Source organism: Mytilus edulis, chromosome 14 (assembly GCF_963676685.1).
Source record: "Mytilus edulis chromosome 14, xbMytEdul2.2, whole genome shotgun sequence".
Lineage (NCBI taxonomy): Eukaryota > Metazoa > Mollusca > Bivalvia > Mytilida > Mytilidae > Mytilus > Mytilus edulis.
This window is the reverse complement of record NC_092357.1, coordinates 17,889,387-17,911,753: the sequence shown is the minus strand read 5'-3', so window position 1 is coordinate 17,911,753 and position 22,367 is coordinate 17,889,387. Positions and strand designations below refer to the sequence as shown.

Here is a 22,367-nt window from a genome sequence, read left to right as displayed (position 1 = left end):
TCCATCGAATACATGAGAATTGTCTGGTAATGCATACGAATCGCTCTTGATGTCTATAAATAGTTTGCAGATGTGCAAAAGTGTTAAACACATGTGTATCATGCCCTTGAAAAATGTAAGTAAACCAATTCGTAATATCATTAGAAATCCAAATACTCCACATAAATAGTAAATAATTCAAATGTTTTTGAAAGAATTTCGTAACATTTTCGCCCACGCGCAAATACTGGATATTCATTCCTAATAAATATGTTGTGTAAGGGGGGTAGCCGCCAAACCTGATAATTGGCTTTTACTAAAAGTAGTTCAAAGAAAAGTTTTAAAGAAAAATCAGTTTGTTCAAACTGAGGAAAACAGCCATTTTAGAAAATGGCCGTGGCCATCTTGAAATATTTTTGTTTAATGGCCAGCAGTTATTTTGTAAAAAGTATACAATAATGATGATTTGTGGTAGTTTTCATGCTTGTATTATCATTTGCACAATTCCCTTGATTTTGCTTGCTAATATCTTCCATTATTACTGTATTGTATTGCTTCCACAGACAACAAAAACTATATGAAAAAAGAGTATTAGAGAAGAACCAAAAAAAAGAATTTATCATTTGAATTTTCAGAAGCAAATCAGATAAAAGAAAAATGCCTACAGATAAATACAGTGAGTAAATAACTTAGCCTGCTTTTATAATTCTTAGACGAGTGCAGGCGAGCGAGAATGTAGAAATGTACAAATACGGCCGAAATCATCATATAGTCAGAGGAGTTGTATAAAAAAAGAAAAATAATTATATACAACATGTCAAGACAAATCATCAGTTTTGATTGTCACAAGCAAAATAACTGATACTCATATACATAAACTGCTTACCCTTCTTGACTTCACAACGGCTTTGGTTGCATCTAAAACATGGTGACCACAAGCTCACTCCTTATGTTTTATAGCAGTTTGACAAGTCTGTGTTACTATGTTTACTGACTATACACCTGGAAAAAAGTATTGCAACACCAAATTCAAATTCAATTAAAATATAATTTGGTAAAATAGAATTAGTTAAACATTATTTAAGTATCACCTGAGTTTAATCAATAAATATCGACTCGATAAGTTTTTATCTGCACATGCAGCTACTGTACCCGTAAACAGCAAAACAGGTGTTTTAATCCTCATTGTTTTCAACACTTTAAATAACCAAGTTTTTGAAATTATGTTATTGACACCTTGTAATGGGTTCTCTACAACTCTTAACTGCAGCAAGATGGCATATTATCAGCATGAGCAAAGCAGGGATGTCGCTGAAACAACTGCATGTATTGTTGGTCATCATCATTCCACTATAAGTCGTTTTGAGAATAAAAATCAGGCAATAAACGTTGTTAAAGACGTTCCGAGATAAAGAAGACCCCATATACCATTTGTTAGGGAAAATTAGGCATAATGAAGGTTGGTCAGAAGGAAACCCATTGCATACAATACAATCCTAAAAAGAAAGTGGTGGGTATACAGGAGCATTTTAACAAGAACTGTTCGAGATCGACTCATCGCTACTGGTTATCGTGCGATAAGACCATTTCGGATACCTTTGCTTACGAGCAGACACACAGTTTTCCGTATCCAATGTAGTGCAGAGCTCGCCAAAGTTGAAAATACGCATCGTGTAGGAAGATCCATTGTTCCTATAGAATTCGGTTAATCTTCCTTGGCTTGATCGTAGCCCGGGTTTGAACCATATCGAGCATATATGGGACACTATTGGGCGTAAAGTGCGCGAAAGGACACCACAGTTCAAACACATCATGAAATAAACAATGCTTTTCATCAGAAATGGTTGCTGCTACCTTAGAAACTAATTAGTCAATTTATGGCAGGAATCAGAAGACGTTATGATGCGGTTATCCGTTTGAATGGAGGCTGCACACAAAGTACCAATTCTTTGGAGTATAACGATCACTCATGATGTGAACGGTCATCGGAAGATTAATTTTAAAATGACTGACATTGTAATGTTCGACTACAGTAATAGTTGTAAAATGCATTTTTTTGTACAAAAAACACTTCATTTTATTATCAAAATATTTGTATAATATTATTGAAACATAGTTTATGATAACATTGGCATTTAAGCGAACAAAAAATGTTTAGAAAAAAAAATATATTACCACAAAAATTGTGGTAATATATTTTTTTTAAAACATTTTTTGTTCGCTTAAATGCCAATGTTATCATAAACTATGTTTCAATAATATTATACAAATATTTTACTATATTTCCTCCAAAAAAAGAGGTTGATTTTTCAAGTTTTAAAAAATCAAGGTGTTGCAATACTTTTTTCCATGTGTATATATCGCCGTTTAAAGTATATCTTTTTGTTTACGTTGAGTGCATAATTAAATTGATTTAGTAGGTGATAAAGTGCAAAACCAGATTTTGTCTAACACAAAATACATACACAATCATGTTCTTCCCAACTGAAATATGCAACTGACCTTTTTACTTTTTTTCATACTAAATACAGAGCCTTTTAAAAACGATTGCAAGATAACAGAGGGACAATCAAACTCGTAAATTGAAAAGAAACTGACAACGTCATGGCTTAAAAAGAAAACGACACACAGACAAATAATAGTACCCATGACACAACATAATTATTGACTACACTGTCAGGTGCCTCGGAAGGGTAATACAAAATAATAAGTTTCTCTTATTGCAGGATCCGAAATATCTCGATAGCTGTATTTGGTTCATGATGCCAAATTTTCATGTATTAATTTATCAAAATGATTAATTAATAAGTTCTATTTCACCAATATAACTGATTTGTATACAATAATGTTGCAAGTATATTAATTTTAATTTCTTCTATTTCAGAACTGAACTAATTTGAATGAATCAATAATAGTGTATTTTCTTGTTACTCATTGCATTTTATTTTATTCTGCGACTAGGATGTGAGGTTAGCGATTTGATTTGAATAGTTAATCTTCATCCCACATGTCACAGAACGCGTTAAAAGACATGTCAAAATCGAAAGCTGATTTAAAAGATTGTTAAGCATATTATTCATTCTTTAATACTGTCTTGTCCATACAGAAGAAAAAAAAACGATAGCTGTTCTTATCCAGTCGATGCATACTACTTAACCTCGCGTTTTCATGTTTTCCGTTTGTATATAATGACTCAATATCCAACCAAACCTGTCAATTATCCAGAGTTGAATCCTTAAACTTACAATGTAAGCATGCACTTTTATCGAATTCATGATAGTGAGTGTAAAGTTTATGCATAAAGGATTAATCTTTTGCCGTAATCTATTCAGATATTGCATGTGAATTGAGTGAGAACTTACTAGCTTTTATGGAGCATGTTTATGATCTTGTGATGCATTAATTCTTAAGTTTATATTACAGTTGTATTAACCAAGTCGTATCTAAAGAAGTTAGCCAGCAAGATTCGAAGAGAATACCACCTTGTTTTATTCAATCTAGGAGTTGAAGACCACATGCTTGAACATGATGATAAATATGTGAATCGAAAGGTGTTTAAGGGTTTGATAAAATGGCAGAGTTGGTTTGAGGTTAAAAGTGAATATTACATGGTACAGCGCTTGAAAGAAGCACTAGTCAATGCTGACAGGAATGATTTATGTAAAGACTTAGGTATGCATATGAGAATTATCCTTATATAATAAAATTGAGAAAGGAAATGGGGAATGTGTCAAAGCGATAACAACCGAAGGCCACCAATAGGTCTTTAATGTAGCGAGAAGATCCCACACCCGGAGGCGTTCTTTAGCTGGCCCCTTAAACATGTGTTTAATAGTTCAGTGATAATGGACGTCATACTAAACTCCGAATTATACACGTCAAGAAACTAAAATTATAAATCACACAAGACTAAAAAAGACCAGAGGCTCCTGACTTAGGACAGGCTCAAAATTGCGGCTAGGTTAAACATGTTTATGAGATCTCAACCCTCCCCATATACCGCTAGTCAATGTAGAAAAGTAAACGCATAACAATACGCACATTAAAATTCAGTTGAAGAGAAGTCCGATTCCGATGTCAGAAGATGTAACAATAGAAAATAAGCAAAATAACAATAAAACATAAATAACAACAGACTACTAGCAGTTAACTGACATGCCAGCTCTAGACCTAAATAAAACTGAGTGAAGGATTATGTCTCCATCATATGAAAAAAAATCACAAAACATTCACAAAAAATCTTTAAATCTATAGTTGAAAATTTTAAATCCGTTCCTTGAATTCGACATCATCGAAGCCACTTTACATCAAATTTGTACTTTGCAATCAGCAACACGTTTGGTGACACGTCTGGAGGAGAATCAGCTAACCCTTTGTGTGCTAAGTTTGGGTATCAGAACTATTTACCGAAATGTTTTTTGCAGTCTGAGATCTTAACATACAAGTAAATTGATTTAAACTATAACATGTATAATTTTACCCATTTTGTTCTTTTCCCGATTGTGACATTTTGTCTTAGTGTGGATTCGCATTGCAAGTGATACATGTACATGCATATGTCTGTTTGTTTTATTCCCGCATCGTTGTCAATATAATGGAATTTGATGCGAATGTTATACAAGTGACAGATGGTTAATTTAGCTATTAAACCTGGTTCAATCCACCATTTCAAATCCCTGTACCAAGTCAGGAATATGACAGTTGTAATTCATTCGTTTGATGTGTTTAGGCTTTTGATTTTGCCATTTGATTAAGGACTTTCCGCCTTGAATTTTCCTCGGAGTTTAGTATTTTTGAGATTTTACTTTTTATGCATTAAAATCTACGCTTCACCTTTCAACTTGTCACGTCTTTTGTTTGTAACATTGATTTGTCACTTCGTAATTGCTTATCAGTCATTGATTTCTATGTTGTACTCCAAGGACTTTTGGTTGTCATTTTGTCGTTTTGATACCACTGCACAAATTTCGAGGTAGTATACTGGTTTGGTGATCTACGCCAGCGTCATCAGCGTCGTCAGCGTCTAAAGACATTGGGTTTTCAGACATAATAGTCGTAAATCGTTTTAATTGCATCAAATCAAGGTTACAAACCAAAACCGAGGGGAACACACCATCTATAGAAGAAAAACAACGGAACAGCTTAAACACTCAACTGCTACAAAACAAACACTAAAATAAACAGAAACAGACTATTTAACATAACAATTTCTGTATCCTGACTTTATACAGGACGTTTCAAGAAACAATGGTTGGTTAAATCTGGTTTTCGCTTATACGCTTATATGCTAATGTTCAGAATACCGCCAAAATGAAAACATTACGTTACCAGAATACAGTACAGATTAACACATAAACACTCAGGACAGAGAACACTTAGATACATAATGAAATAGAACCAAAGATTTTGACCATTCAGTTGAATTCTTTGAAAACATTGCTGATTATCAACCAATGTCAATAGAATTCAATTATAATTCTTGTGTTCTTGAGGTTCTTTAATATAATGTTCTCGTTTATTTCGATTTTTAGCTCACCTGGTCGAAAATGCCAAGTGAGCTTTTCTCATCACTTGGCGTCCGGCGTCCGGCGTCCGGCGTCCGGCGTCCGTCGTCCGTCGTCGTCGTCGTCGTCGTCGTCGTCCTGCGTCCGTCGTCGTTAACTTTTACAAAAATCTTCTCCTCTGAAACTACTGGGTTAAATTAAACTAAACTTGGCCACAATCATTATTGATGTATCTAGTTTAAAAATGATGTTTTTTGACCCGTCCAATCAACCAAGATGGCCGCCATGGCTAAAAGTATAACATAGGGGTAAAATGCTGTTTTTGGCTTATAACTCAAAAACCAAAGCATTTAGAGCAAATCTGACATGGGGGTAAATTTGTTTATCAGGTCAAATTCTATCTGCCCTGAAATTTGTAGATGAATCAGACAACCTATTGTTGGGTTGCTGCCCCTAAATTGGTAATTTTAAGGAAATTTTACTGTTTTTGGTTATTATCTTGAATATTATTAAAGATTGAGATAAACTGTAAACAGCAATAATGTTCAGCAAAGTAAGATTTACAAATAAGTCAACATGACCAAAATGGTCAGTTGACCCTTTAGGAGTTATTGCCCTTTACAGTCTTTTTTTAACCTTTTTTCGTAAATCTCCATGACCTTTTACAAAAATATTCTTCTCTGAAACTACCGGGCCAAATTAATCCAAACTTGTCCACAATCATCATTGATGGATCTAGTATAAAAATTGTGTTTTGAGACCCGGCCAACCAACCAAGATGGCCCCCACGGCTAAAAATAGAACATGGAGGTTAAATGCAGTTTATGGTTATTACTCAAAAACCAAAGTATTTAGAGAAAATCTGACAGTGGGTAAATAAAATTGTTTATCACATATTTGTTATGAATACCTTAGGTTTTGCATATGCAATAACCTCAAAATTGCCCGGGGCAAAAAAGAGATATCCATATTGTGCCCTGTACCTAATGACGTGACGTCATTGCATCCTGAACGACACGTTTGTAATAAATTATTTAAGATTTTACCTTTTATGTATCATTAAATTGTTATACTTGACCTTTTTTCTCTTCTCTGCAGAACTTAAATATGTGATAAAAAGATTATAACATGTCTTTTCCATATTGGCCTGGGTATCATCCCTCGACCCATATCGGCCCTCGGCTAAAGCCTCGATGCCGATATGGGAGTCTCGGGATGATACCAGGGCCAATATGGAAAAAGGCATGTTATAATCTATACTTATCTGGTCAAGATCTATCTGCCCTGAAATTTTAAGATGAATGGGACAACCCGTTGTTGGGTTGCTGCTCCTGAATTGGTAATTTTAAGGAAATTTTGCTGTTTTTTGGATATTATCTTGAATATTATTATGGATAGAGATAAACTGTAAAAGCAAAAATGTTCAGCAAAGTAAGATTTACAAATAAGTCAACAGGACCAAAATGGTCATTTGACCCCTTTAGGAGTTATTGCCCTTTATAGTCAATGTTTAACCATTTTTCGTAAATCTTAGTTAACTTTTACAAAAACTTCTCCTCTGAAACTACTGGGCCGAATTTTACCAAACATAGCCAGAATCATTATTAGGCTATCTAGTTTAAAATTGTGTTTTGTGACCGGGCAAACCAACCAAGATGGCCTCTACGGGTAAAAATAGAACATAGGGGTAAAATGCAGTATTTAGCTTATAACTCAAAAACCAAAGCATTTAGAGCAAATCTGACAAAGGGGGAACAATTGTGTATCTGGTCAAGATCTATCTGCCCTGAAATTTTTAGATGAATCAGATAGACAACTCGTTGTTAGTTTGCTTCCCCAAAATTGGTAATTTTAAGGAAAGTTTGCTGTTTTGGGTTATTATCTTGAATATTATTATAGATAGAGATAAACTGTAAACAGCAATAATGTACAGCAATTTAAGACTAAAAAATAAGTCAAAATGACCAAAATGGTCAATTGACCCCCTAAGAAGTTATTGTCCTTTATAATCAATTTTTAACAATTTTCATAAAATTTGTAAATTTTTACTTTCATTTTCTATTGAAACTACACGGACAAGTTCATTATAGATGGAGATAATTGTAAGCAAGCAGCAAGAATGTTCGAAAGTAAGATGAACAAACACATCACAATCACCTAAACACAATTTTGTCATGAACTGTCTGCTTCCTTTGTTTAATTCACATATACCAAGGTGAGCGACACAGGCTCTTTAGAGCCTCTAGTTTATTTTTGGTCCGTTTCTTAAAACTTTGTATTTTTAAAATAAAATGAATTTATATGTATGGGTTTGATATACTTAATCTTACCATGGGCGTATGACATTTGCGCCGATTTTTAAAATAGTCGATTTTATATAAGCTCCTAATTGCATTGAAAGTTTAACACAGGTAAGTAAATACTTGTACATGTACTATTCTCTGAAGGTACAGATATTGGTAAAATTTGGTTACAAACGTTGTTCACTTAAGTTTAAGTTAAGAAAAGCCAGAGAAAGAAAAAAAGGTACTTCGTTATTGACAATTACGACAAATATAGAAGAGACGAAATAACATTAAAGGAATAGATTAGCTGTGTTGCCTATCAACACTCGGCAAGAACGTTAACAGATGTGTGATTTTAATGTTACAGTTTTTATAGATGGAAATGTTGTAAATAGATTTTTAATTTGCCATTTTAGTATAAATATATTGCTTTTATCTTAGATTGTTACTTCTTGATTTGAAAGTATGTGAACATAGTGCGTTAAAAATTGACCTATCCTGCTCGACATCTTTCTTCCACCTCATCTACATGTTATGGTTGATAATTCATATCATTTGTACAACTGGCTAACGGGAGAGGTCAATAAGGATGAATGACAAATAACATTCACCTGTAATTCACCTGTAAAAAAATCGGCGCAAATGAAATGCAAATCGGCGCAAAAGCTAAATGCCGCTTACCATGTGTAATAGATTTTGTTTGTTGCAGGTCCCGTTTCAAATGGGTCTACATTAAAATCCAAAGGGTCAAAAATGAAACCACGTTTGATTTGAATTTTTAAGCTGGATTTAACCATTTATTTAGATTTTTGATTTTTGGCCCGGATTTTGAATTGGTCAGCATTATGGTCCAAAGGGTGCAAATTTAAACTTAGTTTGATCAAAAAGAGAAAATAGCCAAGATTGTATTAGATGTTCAAAAAACGGGTTTTTAAACCTTTTTTTTGCAGTGACTTTTGATACGAAAAAAGCATTTCAATCTATAGCCAATACGATTTAATTGGGATATTGGTCAAAATCATCAAAGTATACATACTGATTAATACATTAATTTAAAAAATGTACAAAATATTCAAATAGACAATGTCTAACAAATTTTCTCCCTTCAAATTTAAAAGAACAACAACATCAGTATCAAGAACTAAGGCGACAACAACACGAAGAAGAAGAACACCAACGTCGACAACAAGAAGAAGACGAAGAAGACGAAGAACGACGACAACAAGAACAGGAGGAATTCGACGAAGAAGAAGAACTTAGACAACAAGAACAAGATGAATACGAAGAAGAAGAAGAACGTCGACAGCAAGAAGAAGACGAAGAACGACGACATGAACAAGAGGAACACGATGAAGAAGAACGTCGACAAAAAGAAGAAGAAGAAGAAGAACAACGACAACAACAAGAAGACGACGATGAAGAAGAAGAACAACGATGACAAGAAGAAGAAGACGAAAAACTACGACAACAAGAAGACGACGAAGAAGAAGAACGACGACGACAACAACAACAAGACGACGACGAAGAAAAAGAACGACGACGACAACAACAACAAGACGACGACGAAGAAGAAGACCGACAACAGCAGATAGAAGAAGAAGAAAGACAATTACAACAACAACTACAAGACGAAGAAGAACGACGAAGACAACAAGAAGACAATGAAGAAGAACAACGACGACAGCAGGAAGAAGACGATGCAGAGGAAGAAGAACGACGACAACAAGAACAAGAACAAATACAAGAAGAAGAAGACTACTATATGAACTATGAAGATGATGATAATATGTAAGATTTTGTCTTTATCAACGAAATTTGAACAAATTTGAAAAAGATGAAAATATTTGTGCATTACTTTTAAAAAAAAAATTCTTCATAAACAGTCATGATATTCAAACAAACGTATGAAAAGTTTTTGCTAGCTTGGACAATTTCAATACTATTATATATAAAAACGAAGATGTGGTATGATTGTAAATGAGTCAACTCGTCAGCTATAAAATGTTATTTATAAACAAGCTTTATTGAAACTGATTCTCAAGATTACGACAATAATTATAATATTGCGTTCTTTAAACGCTTAAAGTACATACCTTGGGTAACATATGAAGATAGTGTACCTCAGCTGATCAGAAACGCCATGATTTGTATGTGGTGTTCCGATCATACTCCAACGTCAATTTTATTCTTGAATGAGCTACCTGGCGCCAATTGGTGTAAATGACGTCATTGGACGAGTATGTAAGAACATAAGCATTTTACGGGAAAATGTGCGATTGTGAAACTGGCAGTCATCATAACAAGGCGACATAAACAAACGATAAACCATTGCATTATAATCCTAATCACTATAAACATTATAAAACAAACAAATATGTCAAGAAGAATAAACTGTTAACACAGAGATATTTCTCGCTTTTCTATTATTTTGATCATGTAAGTGTTGAAATTGAAATAGGAATACTTTAACATGTAAATTATGTTATATAAATACAATGGATAAGCGTTGATTCTTGAAAAAGAAACCATGAGCCCGCAGGCGATGCCTTACAATAAATTATATATTACAATTAGTTGGTAAAATCAATACAAATACATGTTGAACACACCACGTCTGCCTTTTCAATTATCAGGCATCTGAACATTTTTTGACAAAATGAGACATATTCTATCTTATTACTAATAAGAATGAGAATGAAAATTGGGAATATGTCAAATACGGGGACAACAACTTGACAAAAAACATATATATATATAATATATTTAAAGCATGTGTCTGAAATTTCTAACAAGAAGTCTAATTTTATTCTTTAGAGGTTTTAGATAAAATACATGCTTTCAATGGTCCTTACAATTCTGTTGACAGTTATGATTTTTCTACTCTGTACACTACACTTCCACACAATCTTATAAAGAAAAAGTTTTTGTATTTGATAAAATGGTCTTTCGAAAAATCTCATTGTAATTTTATTTGCTGTAACTCGTTTAAGGCCTTTTTCTGTAACGAAAAAGGAAAGTATGCTAGATACACTTACTGGAAATGTGAGGATATGATTGAATCTTTAAACTTTATGCTAGATAACATTTATGTACGTTTCTGCGATAAAGTGTATCGTCAGGTAGTAGGTTTTCCTATGGGCACCAACTGTGCCCCTTTAATAGCAGATTTATTTCTATATTGCTATGAATCTCAGTTTATGACCAAACTCAGTAAAGACCCATCATTGTTATACATGTATTTGGTTGATACTTTCAAAAATACCTACCGTTATCTGGATGATATATTTTCGTTGAATAATCCAGAGTTCTCTAAATATACTTCAGAAATTTACCCAAACGAACTTACTTTAACTTAATCTAACATAAACAGCAGCAGTTGTCCTTTTTTAGATTTAGACATTTCAATTTCAAACGGGAAACTTCACACTAAAATTTATGACAAAAGAGACGATTTTTCATTACCTATTGTTAATTTTCCTTTTTTAGACGGCGATGTGCCTTTGGCTCCATCATACGGTGTTTATGTATCGCAACTCGTTCGGTTTGCCCGTGTGTGTTCTGATGTCATAGATTTTAACGAACGTAATCAAGTCATCACAGGTAAATTGTTGTGTCAGGGATTTCGATACCATAAATTACTTAAAACTTTTACTAAATTCTTTCATAGATACAAAGATTTGATTAGTAAATTTGGCTATACCTGTAGAAAGCTTATCAAAAATGGTATTTCACATCCTAAATTTTATGGTAATATTATACTTCAAGCGAGGAAATCACTATGTGATCCTTGTAAACTCATCGAACCTTTAAACAAACTTATAAGTAAGGGTTATCGTACCAATATTGTAATTAGATCTCTGAATATAGTTCACATTGGCACTAATATTGATTTTGTCATTAGCAAATTAAAACATAACTAAATTTCATTATCTTTTGAGGCGAGATGTATAGAGACACAGACACGTTAATTTTTATTTCTATAGAAGTCTCTCTTCACTATCCTACTACCTGTCGATACATTTATTTTTGGCATTGCACAAGTCATGTCTTCTTTGACTATTAACGACGTTAAAATACTAAATCCCTGTGATGTGTTTTAGTTGATTTTAGTCTCTGATGCATGATTTTTTTATTATTAATTGGTTTTGGCTTTTAACTAGCTGTCAGTAACTGCGAGTACTCTCAAATCGTATTTTCTTGTTAATTCGACCTGTTGATACTGTTTATAATGCTTTTTTGTTATTTTGTATTTATATGGATCTTGTCTGTACACCAGCTTTAATCATTTGTGATATCTTTAATTTTTCACTTATTCTTACTCCATTTGTATAAACTTCAAGATTATAATTATTTTTTTAAAACCAGTTTTTTTCTTAAGTGAATTTTGATTGAATAAATATTTCTCAGTGATGTCCTGCCATGGCTTTGTTTGAATTTGTTTGTTAGCTTAAATTGTTGGTCATGAATGTTTGTCTCTAATATTTAATTAACTGTGCATTTGTATTCAGATATCGCAGATCAAATTTATTCGTTCATTGTGTAATCATACGTTTTTTGATTGAGTTAAGTCTGCAAATTGATATTTTATCGTGTGTTTTTCTATGTTGTGATGTTATGCTAATGTTTCAGAAAAAGGGAGAAGGTTTGGATCCATTAAAACGTTTAATCCCGATGCAAATGATTGCACCTGTCCTAAGTCAGGAATCTGATGTACAGTAGTTGTCGTTTGTTTATGTAATATATACGTGTTTCTCGTTTTGTTTATATAGATTAGACCGTTGGTTTTCCCGTTTGAATGGTTTTACACTAGTAATTTTGGGGCCCTTTATAGCTTGTTGTTCGGTGTGAGCCAAAGCTCCGTGTTGAAGGCCGTACTTTAACCTATAATGGTTTACTTTTTAAATTGTTACTTGGATGGAGAGTTGTCTCATTGGCACTCACACCACATCTTCCTATTTCTATATATCACGATTTTCTAGCATAGGAATTTGCGAATAAACAGATGAAATCATACTATATTGATTTATAAAAAAAAATGAACACCTAGAATGTAAACATTTTCATTTCAAACATGTGGAATGGCTAACAATGATCCGAATATAAACGAAGAAACTCGCTTTTATTAAACAAAATATCCACAATAACTTAAAAAACAAGAAACAAAACAGGAAAACTAGAAAATAGAGGCACCATTGTGATTTACCAGGATTCGCACCTAAACCGCCAAGGTCTAACTCATTAAGCATAACTATGAAACCTCGCGGCTACCAACTCATACACCACAATTGCCTATTATTGTATATATAAAGGTACAATCCATGTGTGTCCGTTGTGCCGATGTATATCAAATACTCATTTATATCTATAAGTTAGACAATTAAATCGTAACCAATTGGTAGCCGCGAGGTTTCGTCGATATCTTGATGTTAGTGACACTTAAGAGAATGCATGGACGGGTTCGATTCCCAGTGCAGGCATAAAAAAATTACAAAAGTTAAAGGTAAGTTTTTAAAATAATTCCATTAGTGAACAGAAATCAGTAAATTGGCCAATTCAAACTTACTGAAATTAGACACACAAAGAACGCAATTGAATATAATTTGGTGAGTCCATTTCAGCGACGGATTTAGGAAGCGTTGATTCTAGAAAAAGAATCCACGGTAAATGAATAGGTTGACGTCACCACAATGGTTTAAGCAAATAGTCATAGTTAATGAACCATGAATAAAGGTACACAGCCAAACAATATCCACTGGATAAAAAGTGTCAAGGATATTATACCTGTTTACCAAATATCTTCGACTGTTCATAAGACGTTCTCTTTAAACAAACCTAAAAACACATGTCAGTAACTGTTAGAAGTCCTTTAATTTATGTAATATTGTCATTTTGTTTAGTTTCTTTTGTAACCTATTCTGACATCGGACTCGGACGTCTCTTAAACTGAGCTTTACTATGCGTATTGTTGTGCGTTTGTTTTTCTACATTGAGTATAGGTATAGGGGGAGGGTTGGGATCTAAAAAAAAACATGTCTAACCCCGCCACATTTTTGCGCCGGTCCCAAGTCAGGAGCCTCTGGCCTTTGTTAGTCTTGTATGATTTTTAATTCTAGTTCCTTGTGTATAATTAAGAGTTTAGTATGAAGTCCATCATCACTGAACTAGTATACATATTTGTTTAGGGGCCAGCTGAAGGACGTCTCCGGGTGCGGGAGTTTCTCGCTGCATTAATGATTCATTGGTGGCTTTTGGCTGTTGTCTGCTTTAAAGTCGGGTTGTTGTCTCTTCGACACATTCCCCATTTCCATTCTCAGTTTTATTAACTAGTAAACTATGTAAAAGTTTTAAAGTCAATGAATCATGATGAGGGGTTGCGGCCATTAACATAATATCCGTGGCAACGAGACATGCAAATGCCAATAAATTAGCATAATATATATCATTCATTGAACATGACCGGTTCATCTTTAACTGATCTATTCACAAACTGATATAGTAAAACCATAAACAGAACCAACTTTTCTGCACCAGATGCGAATTTCGACAAGAAATGTCTCTTCAGTGATGCTCGAGGCAATATACTAGTATTAGAAAACCAAAAGCTTACTAAAAAGATGAAGAGCTCTAACATTAAAAGAAATAAAAAGTAAAACCAAAGCCATGGAAGAAATCAGAGATTTTCACGAGGGAGATGCATTCCTTGATTTACAATAATTCATACCATTTTGTAACAGCAAATTTGAATAACTGCAAACAATCAGTATTTCATGTCAAAGTGCTGGCTACTGGGCTTGTAATATCCTTGGATATTAACGGTCAACCAGCAGAGGCATCGACCTAACTTAACAAAAGTTTCAACGTCAAAAGACCATGACTGCAAGATCGTGGCCAAATATTGTTTTTATAAAAAGAGATGTGCTTACGCCTATACTGTAACTGTATACCAATTAACATTGACCTTCTTCTTGTGGTTCCTCTTAAACTGAACTTATCACAAATAAATGCATGTTACTAATGTAACTGAGGAAAAGTTTCAAAGTCTATACAACATGACTGAGGGACGGAGCCAAATTACTTCCATGGAAATGATATACGTCAATGCTTATAAAATTGAATACTAATTGACATTGTTGTACCACTAATGGTTCTTTATTTATTGACCTTATCACACATTAAATACATTAAAACAAATCAACAGTTACAAAGTCAATATATCATAACTGCCAATTATTCTCCATGAAATGAGATATGGCAATGCATATAAAACTACATACCAAGTAGCATTGACCTACCACTAATTGTTCATCATAAACTAACAAATTGTTGAAGTCGCCGCCTCCGCCGGAAATAGCATACCGGTCTCACTGTTTGACCCATCAAGGCGAAACAGCACATAGACAAATAAGAAAGACACGAAAACAAAAAAATGATCATAACACTATAACACAATAGTGGGATGTTTAAGTGCAAAGCCATGTCAAAAGGATATTTTGGAAATTAGACTAAACAAAGACAAATAAAACAACAATATAAGGCCGTGTTCACATTGACCTAAATTCTGTGTTGTGTTAGTGTAACTCACACGTAAACTAAACACAAATGCGTTCCCATTGATAAAACTCAATGTTTACATGTAGTTTAAATCATGTTTTATCTAAACAGTCGATATTCAATGTAGGCCTTGTGTAGGGTAAGTGTACACAAAACTAGGCATTTAGGACATTAGTTTTACCGTGTATATATTTAAAGAAGAAACTATTTTTGAGTAAAATTGATATTTTTGATAATTATTATTAAAGTTCTTTACAGAAATTGATGTCTAAATTTTACAGGTTTTGTTTGTTTAAAAAAAATTAACGTTCTTTATTAACCCCTGATCAAGACTCAAATCAGCATCATTGCCGAACCCATAAGGCAGCAACCAATTGATTTTCGAGGGGGCCTATTATAGTTGAGTATAAAACATAAAGGCAGGGGGTGGGGAGGTGGGCCATGAATTTTGTTTTGGAAAGAAAAAAGAAATCCAGTTTTTGGCGCAGAAATGTTTTTTTTTGTTTCACCCTCAGATGCCACTATATATAATGCTAAAATTGATTTCGACTTGTCACCAAAATTTGTCCTAAACAAATCTTAAGCCTACGCCCTTTCCCCCTCCAAAAAAAAATGAAATAAATAGTTGCTGCCTAATTCATTTGAAAAAATCTTCCCGAATCGACTTGACGTTCACAGAAATATTCGCCACTGGTCTTTGCTCAAACAACGATTCACGCATAAAAGCATGACTAAAAAAGTGTGAGGTAAATGACATATTTGTCTTGTATCTCATATCCATTAAATAACACTTAAAATAAAAAAAAAGTTACCCTATTCCTTTACCAAATACTCCTTGGAGAAGAAATACCATTTGAAGCAAACAGAAAAGATAAAAATGTAGTGATCCCTTATATCGCAAGCCTTTTTTCGGCTGTAAGCACGCTGCTGCAGCTAATGTTTTCTAATGCGTAATCGAGACATCTCTAGTAGTATATTCAAACTACTGCAAATTATAAAAATGGCTTTCATAAAGTAGCAACCACTTAACTTAAAACAAAGGGGGAGGGTTATTTTTTTTTATTTATCTGAGACAGATTTTTTTTCGCGCGTACGTGTTTATTCCGGTTTTTTTCGAGCTGGTGATCAACTACTTCTTTTTCAATATTTAACACTATAATGTATGGGGAAACTCTTTATTCAGAATATTTTTTTAACATTTGTATGACCAGATTTTTTTTTATCAAATTGGACCTGAGTCATTTCAAAACTATTCTTATTGAAAGAAACTAGCGTCAAAAATGTCAAAAGAACTCAAATCACAGTCATTAATATTCCCCGTTGTATATTTATTTCTTCTGTTTGCTGCCGTGGACTTCAGTTATTGCGTTTAAGTACTGCACCATAAATGATATTGAAGTTTTGAATTATCGTATCATAATTTGCAAATGTTTCTGCACGATTTTGCATAAAAAAGGCCTTCTCGCGAAATCTTGTGTCAAGGTAGTTTGTGGAATTTTGTTGACTCCATCAGTATGATTATGTTTCACATTAACACGATTTTTTTATTATGAAAGCAGACTATGTGCTGGTGAATCAGACTCAGTAGTTATTGTTTGCCTCGTATTAACTTCTGTCTCACTTTCAGGTTGTTGTATTATTCGTTCCATTACCTCGTTTGGTTTATGATTTACGATATATGTAGATCCTTGCAGATCATTGTAACTCAGAAGACACTCTAGGCAGTGATTGGTTTGTCATGGTATAAGTCTGATCTGGTCATTGGTCGGGTAAAATTTGCATTACTACTTTCAATTTGGCTTGAATAGTTCTCGCATTAATACTATTAGTACAAACATTTGTATCCAACCCCAAATTGATTATGTTTAACTTAGTACTAGGTGAACTAATAGTTTCAAAGCAAGAAATGGATGGACTAGACATGAAATAACCAGCCTACATTAATACTATTAATTGCAGTGACCCTTAATGTACAAAAAAATGGTTTTTTATGTTGTGATGTTATGCTATTGTTTCAGAAAAAGGGAAAAGGTTTGGTACCATTAAAACCTTTAATCCCGCTGCAAATGTTTGCACCTGTCCTAAGTAAGGAATCTGATGTACAGTAGTTGTCGTTTATTTATGTAATTTATACGTGTTTCTCGTTTCTCGTTTTTTATATAGATAAGACCGTTGGTTTTCCCGTTTGAATGGTTTAACACTAGTAATTTTGGGGCCCTTTATAGCTTGTTGTTCGGTGTGAGTCAAGGCTCCGTGTTGAAGGCTACATTGACCTATAATGGTTTACTTTTATAAATTGTTATTTGGATGGAGAGTTGTCTAATTGGCACTCACACCACATCTACCTATATCTATTTGAGTTTCAATAACTCCCAATGCGCATTTAAAAAAAATACACCGTGAGTTTTAAAATCTCTTAGTACTTTATAATTTTAAGGAGTAAAATCAATAGAATGTTATAACTCTTAAGTGCTCAATGATTTTATGGAGTGAAATGCAATTTAATCTTAAGTTTATATTACTATTGGTGTATACTAACTTTAAAAATGTTTAACATGATAAACACATCTTGGGTTGCAATATCTGTTAGTGCTCATAAAATGTGTTGTCCTAAAGTTCACTTTCAGTCTGAAATTGTGAGGCTGAGCTGTGAGGGATTCAAAAAAGAAAAACATCTGCCTAATCTCTATTTTAAGCTTTTTTGTTTGTTTTTATATAATTTCTTTTAAATGTATTTGTTTTGTCCTTCTATTATTTTACTGTTTTTTTTTTTATATCTACCACTGTCACTAATGGAGGAGTCAACTATTGCTATGAATGGTTGGCAGATGGCAGTTAGGTCCGCTGCTGTATGCCCTGAGGTAATCGGTGCCCTCAGGTAATCGTGGCAATAGTGCCCATATGCGTAGTAATAACATGATCTAAAAATAGAATAAACTAAAAATACATCATTGTACTTTCTATTTCGACTGACAGTATATGTGCGAAAAATAGGAGAAAACAGGAACACATACAATTTTTTACAATAAGTTACGACAAATAATTCACGAAAAAAATCCAAATATTTGGTTTATTTGTGATCATTGCAACGTGAACAGATATTTATTTAGTGAAACGTAAATGACTTAAAATAATTAAATAGAAAACACTTTTTGAATGGCGATTTAAACTTTTATAATAACAGTTGTCAAAAACTGGATTCATAGAGATTTATGTAAATAAATGTATATACAATTAATATTTAAACTAACTATTAAAGAATAAAAGTTATCCACACATGCCTAAGGCAGCAAACATTTGATTTTCGGGGGGGGGGGGGGGGTCCTTCGGCGAAAGACAATATTTTTTGGAGACAGGTCGAAAACATTTCTTTTCTTTCATTTCAATTTTAGCATAACATATAGTGGCAGAACAATTAGAAACAAACTTTAAAAAAAACAACCATAGCCCCCCCCCCCCCCCCCCTGAAAATGAAATGATTGCTGCCTAAGTTTCGTGAATGTCCTGTTGAAACTTTGACTATCATTGTGTTTGGTAATATATGACACTTACATATGGACAGATTACGCATATATTGATTTTGGTTACTTCTTTTAAAGTAACATAAGTAGAAAATGATAACATTTAATAGATAGGTTTCCATTCTCAATTTTATTAAAATCAGTCCATCTTGTTCGACTGCATGAGGGGCAATGGCGGATCCATTCATTTTAAAAAAAAATGGGGGAGTCCCCAATCCAGGACACAAGGAGGGGGTTCCAACTATATGTTCCCATTCAAATGCATTGATCTCCAAAAAAAAGGGTTCCTATCCCCAGAACACCCCTGGACCCACCACTGAGCTGTTACAAAAAATATCGCTATAAACTGTCACGGCATTATTTGAATTTAAGTGTACTACATGCATCTTGCACTGTAAGATTAGCATTAACACTAATGCAAAATTGTTAAATAATTACCACTTTCGTTGGTTTTTTCTTATCTTTATTTGAAATGTATTTTATTTAAAGCTTCTTTGTGTACCATTCTTTGTTTATTCGAAAGGGGTAGTAGATATATATATATATATACAATTAAAATAGAAGAACCTAGATAACGATATGTATGCGTTCAATAATGATACATATAAAAAAGAAGCTGTGGTATAAATCCCAATGAGACAACATGTCCACAAAAGGACACAGAAATTAACAACTGTAGGTCACCGTACGGCCTTCAACAATGAGCAAAGTCCATATCGCATTGTCACCTATAAAAGGTTCAGAAATAACAATGAAATCCAATTCAAACGAGAAAACTAACGGCCTTAATTATATAAAACAAATGAACAAAAACAAATATGTAGCACATACTAGTAAACAAACGACAACCACTAAACTACAGGCTCCTGACTTGGGGCAGGCACATACGGTTTTTTTTTCTTATAAAAGTTTTACAAACAATCGATATGTGAAAAGTATTCCATCAATTATATCAAAGTATAAATAATCATAAATCTTTATCATTTAAGCAAAGCATACATTTATAGATCCGTATTTTACTCGATTGGCTTTAAAATAGTTAATAATATATAACACTAACATATGGACAGATTACGCATATATTGATTTTGGTTACTTCTTTTAAAGTAACATAAGTAGAAAATGATAACATTTAATAGATAGGTTATTGAAAATTAGTCCATCTTGTCCGACTGCATGAGGGGCAGTGGCGGATCCATCCATTTCCAAAAGGGGGGTTCCCAATCCAGGACACAAGGAGGGGGTTCCAACTATATGTTTCCATTCAAATGCATTGATCTCCAAAAAAAGGGTTCCTATACCCAGAACACCCCTGCACCCGCCACTGTCCATTGTTCAACTACTAAATTGTCTGTTTTACTTACTAGTACACTTGGTACAATAAAAAACCTGATAATAATTTGTTCAAATAAGGCCTTTGAAAATAGTGGAATTAATTACTTTTGGAGTGTCAAAAACTCGTTGGAAGTACTTGATAAATTGCATGCATATATTGGTGATTTTAAATCTGTTCAAAGTTTTGATTTTTCTACCCTATATACCACTTTGCCTCATATTCTTATTAAGAAAGAATTCACATCCCTAATTAACTGGGCATTTAAAAAGTCAGAATGCGAGTACATATGTTCAAACTCTTTGCGATCATTTTTTAGTAGCAATAAACAAAAGAACTATGTCAATTGGACATGCTTTGATACTATTTATGCGCTTGAATTTTTATTTAATAACATTTTTGTTCGCTTTAGAGATTCCGTATATCGTCAAGTTATTGGAATTCCAATGGGGACTAACTGTGAACCAATTATTGCGGACCTGTTTTTGTATTGTTATGAGTTACAATTTATGACTTAAATTAGCTAAGACCCATCAAAACAATATTTGATACAAAAATTTAACAATACTTTTACATATTTGGATGATGTATTGGCTCTCCATAATAACGACTTCCGTATGTATACTAAAGAAATTTATCCTGTAGAACTTACTTTATTAAAGCTAATGATAACAATGACCACTGCCCTTTCCTCGATCTTGATATCTATATCATAAACGGGAAGATTTATACAAAAATTGTTGATAAGAGAGATGTTTTTTTCATTTCCTATTGTTAATTAAGAGATAACTGTATTGTATTTGAAGCTTTAATGACGTCCATCGGTAGTTTTACTGTCGCAAATTTAGTTTACCTGGCGACGCGGAGCGGAGACAGGTAAACGGGTATTTGCGACAGTAAAACTACCGATGGACGTCCGAAAAGCTTCAAATACAATACAGTTATCTCTATTCTAATGCAAAACAAGTTCATAATTAAATTTCAATCATAGTTTCAGTGTAAAATCTTCATTAAAGAAAACTCCGCGAAAAGATGTTATCTTCTTTGGTCCCTACACTACGTGACGTCATAGGTATGCTTCCGCCGTCAAACATAAACACCGGGCTTTTTCTGGCTTCTGTGTCGCTTCAGAATGTAATAACATTTGATAAAAAGAAGATTTTTAGGCGCAACAAGTGAGTTTTTTGTTTATTATTGTAGAAATAACATGTCAATACATTCCGAAATTCAAAATGTCGGCTCCCTTAGTTACAGACAAGGAGATAGAGAATTTTACGCTTGCTGTAATCCAATCAAAACAATTGTTACAAAATAATTGCATTAGAATTATCCATTTGTAGATGGTGACGTTCCCTTGTCATCATCTTATGGTGTTTTTATATCTCAACTTGTACGATTCTCTCGTGTATGTAACAACGTATTAGATTTAAGCGAGAGAAATTTATGTATTACTAAAAACTTATTACACCAGGGTTTTCGATATCACAAACTGGTCAAAACATTTACTAAATTTTATCATCGGTATAAGGAAATAATTCGTAAATATAACTCAACATGCAGACATCTTATACGTTCAGGTATTTCACATCCAATTTTTTATGGACGTATTCTATATAAAGAACAAAAATGTCAGTATTCTCCTCAGAAACTAACAAAACCTTTAAATAGACTTATTAAAAAGGGATATAGTTACGAAACTGTTGTCAGGTCATTAAAGATTGCATATTTTGGCTTTAATATTGATTCACTGATAGAATCTTCGAATCGGAACTAAACACATCTATTTCTAAAAAACAGTTGTTGGCATGACACGGGTTATGTTCTTCTCATATATTTTATGATAGTATGATACTAAACCCCTAACGGGAGGGATTGTGCCTGATATTCATATGATGAACACATAATCTTTCAATCAGTTTAATTGAGGTCTGGAGCTGGCATGTAAGTTAACTGCTAGTAGTCTGTTGTTATTTATGTAATTTTGTCATTTTATTTATTTTCTTTTGTTACATCTTTTGACATCGGACTCGGACTTCTCTTGAACTGAATTATAATGTGCGTATTGTTATGCTTTTACTTTTCTACACTGGCTAGATGTAAAGGGGGAGGGTTGAGATCTTATAAACATGTTTAACCCCGCCGCAATTTTGCGCATGTCCCAAGTCAGGAGCCTCTGGCCTTTGTTAGGCTTGTA

General features: G+C 33.4%; 1 pseudogene; it reads left to right on the top strand.

Annotated features, from left to right (window-relative positions):
* Positions 1 to 542: 542 nt before the first annotated feature.
* On the top strand, positions 543 to 12,178 carry LOC139502941 (uncharacterized; annotated as a pseudogene).
* The last annotated feature ends 10,189 nt before the right edge of the window (positions 12,179 to 22,367 follow it).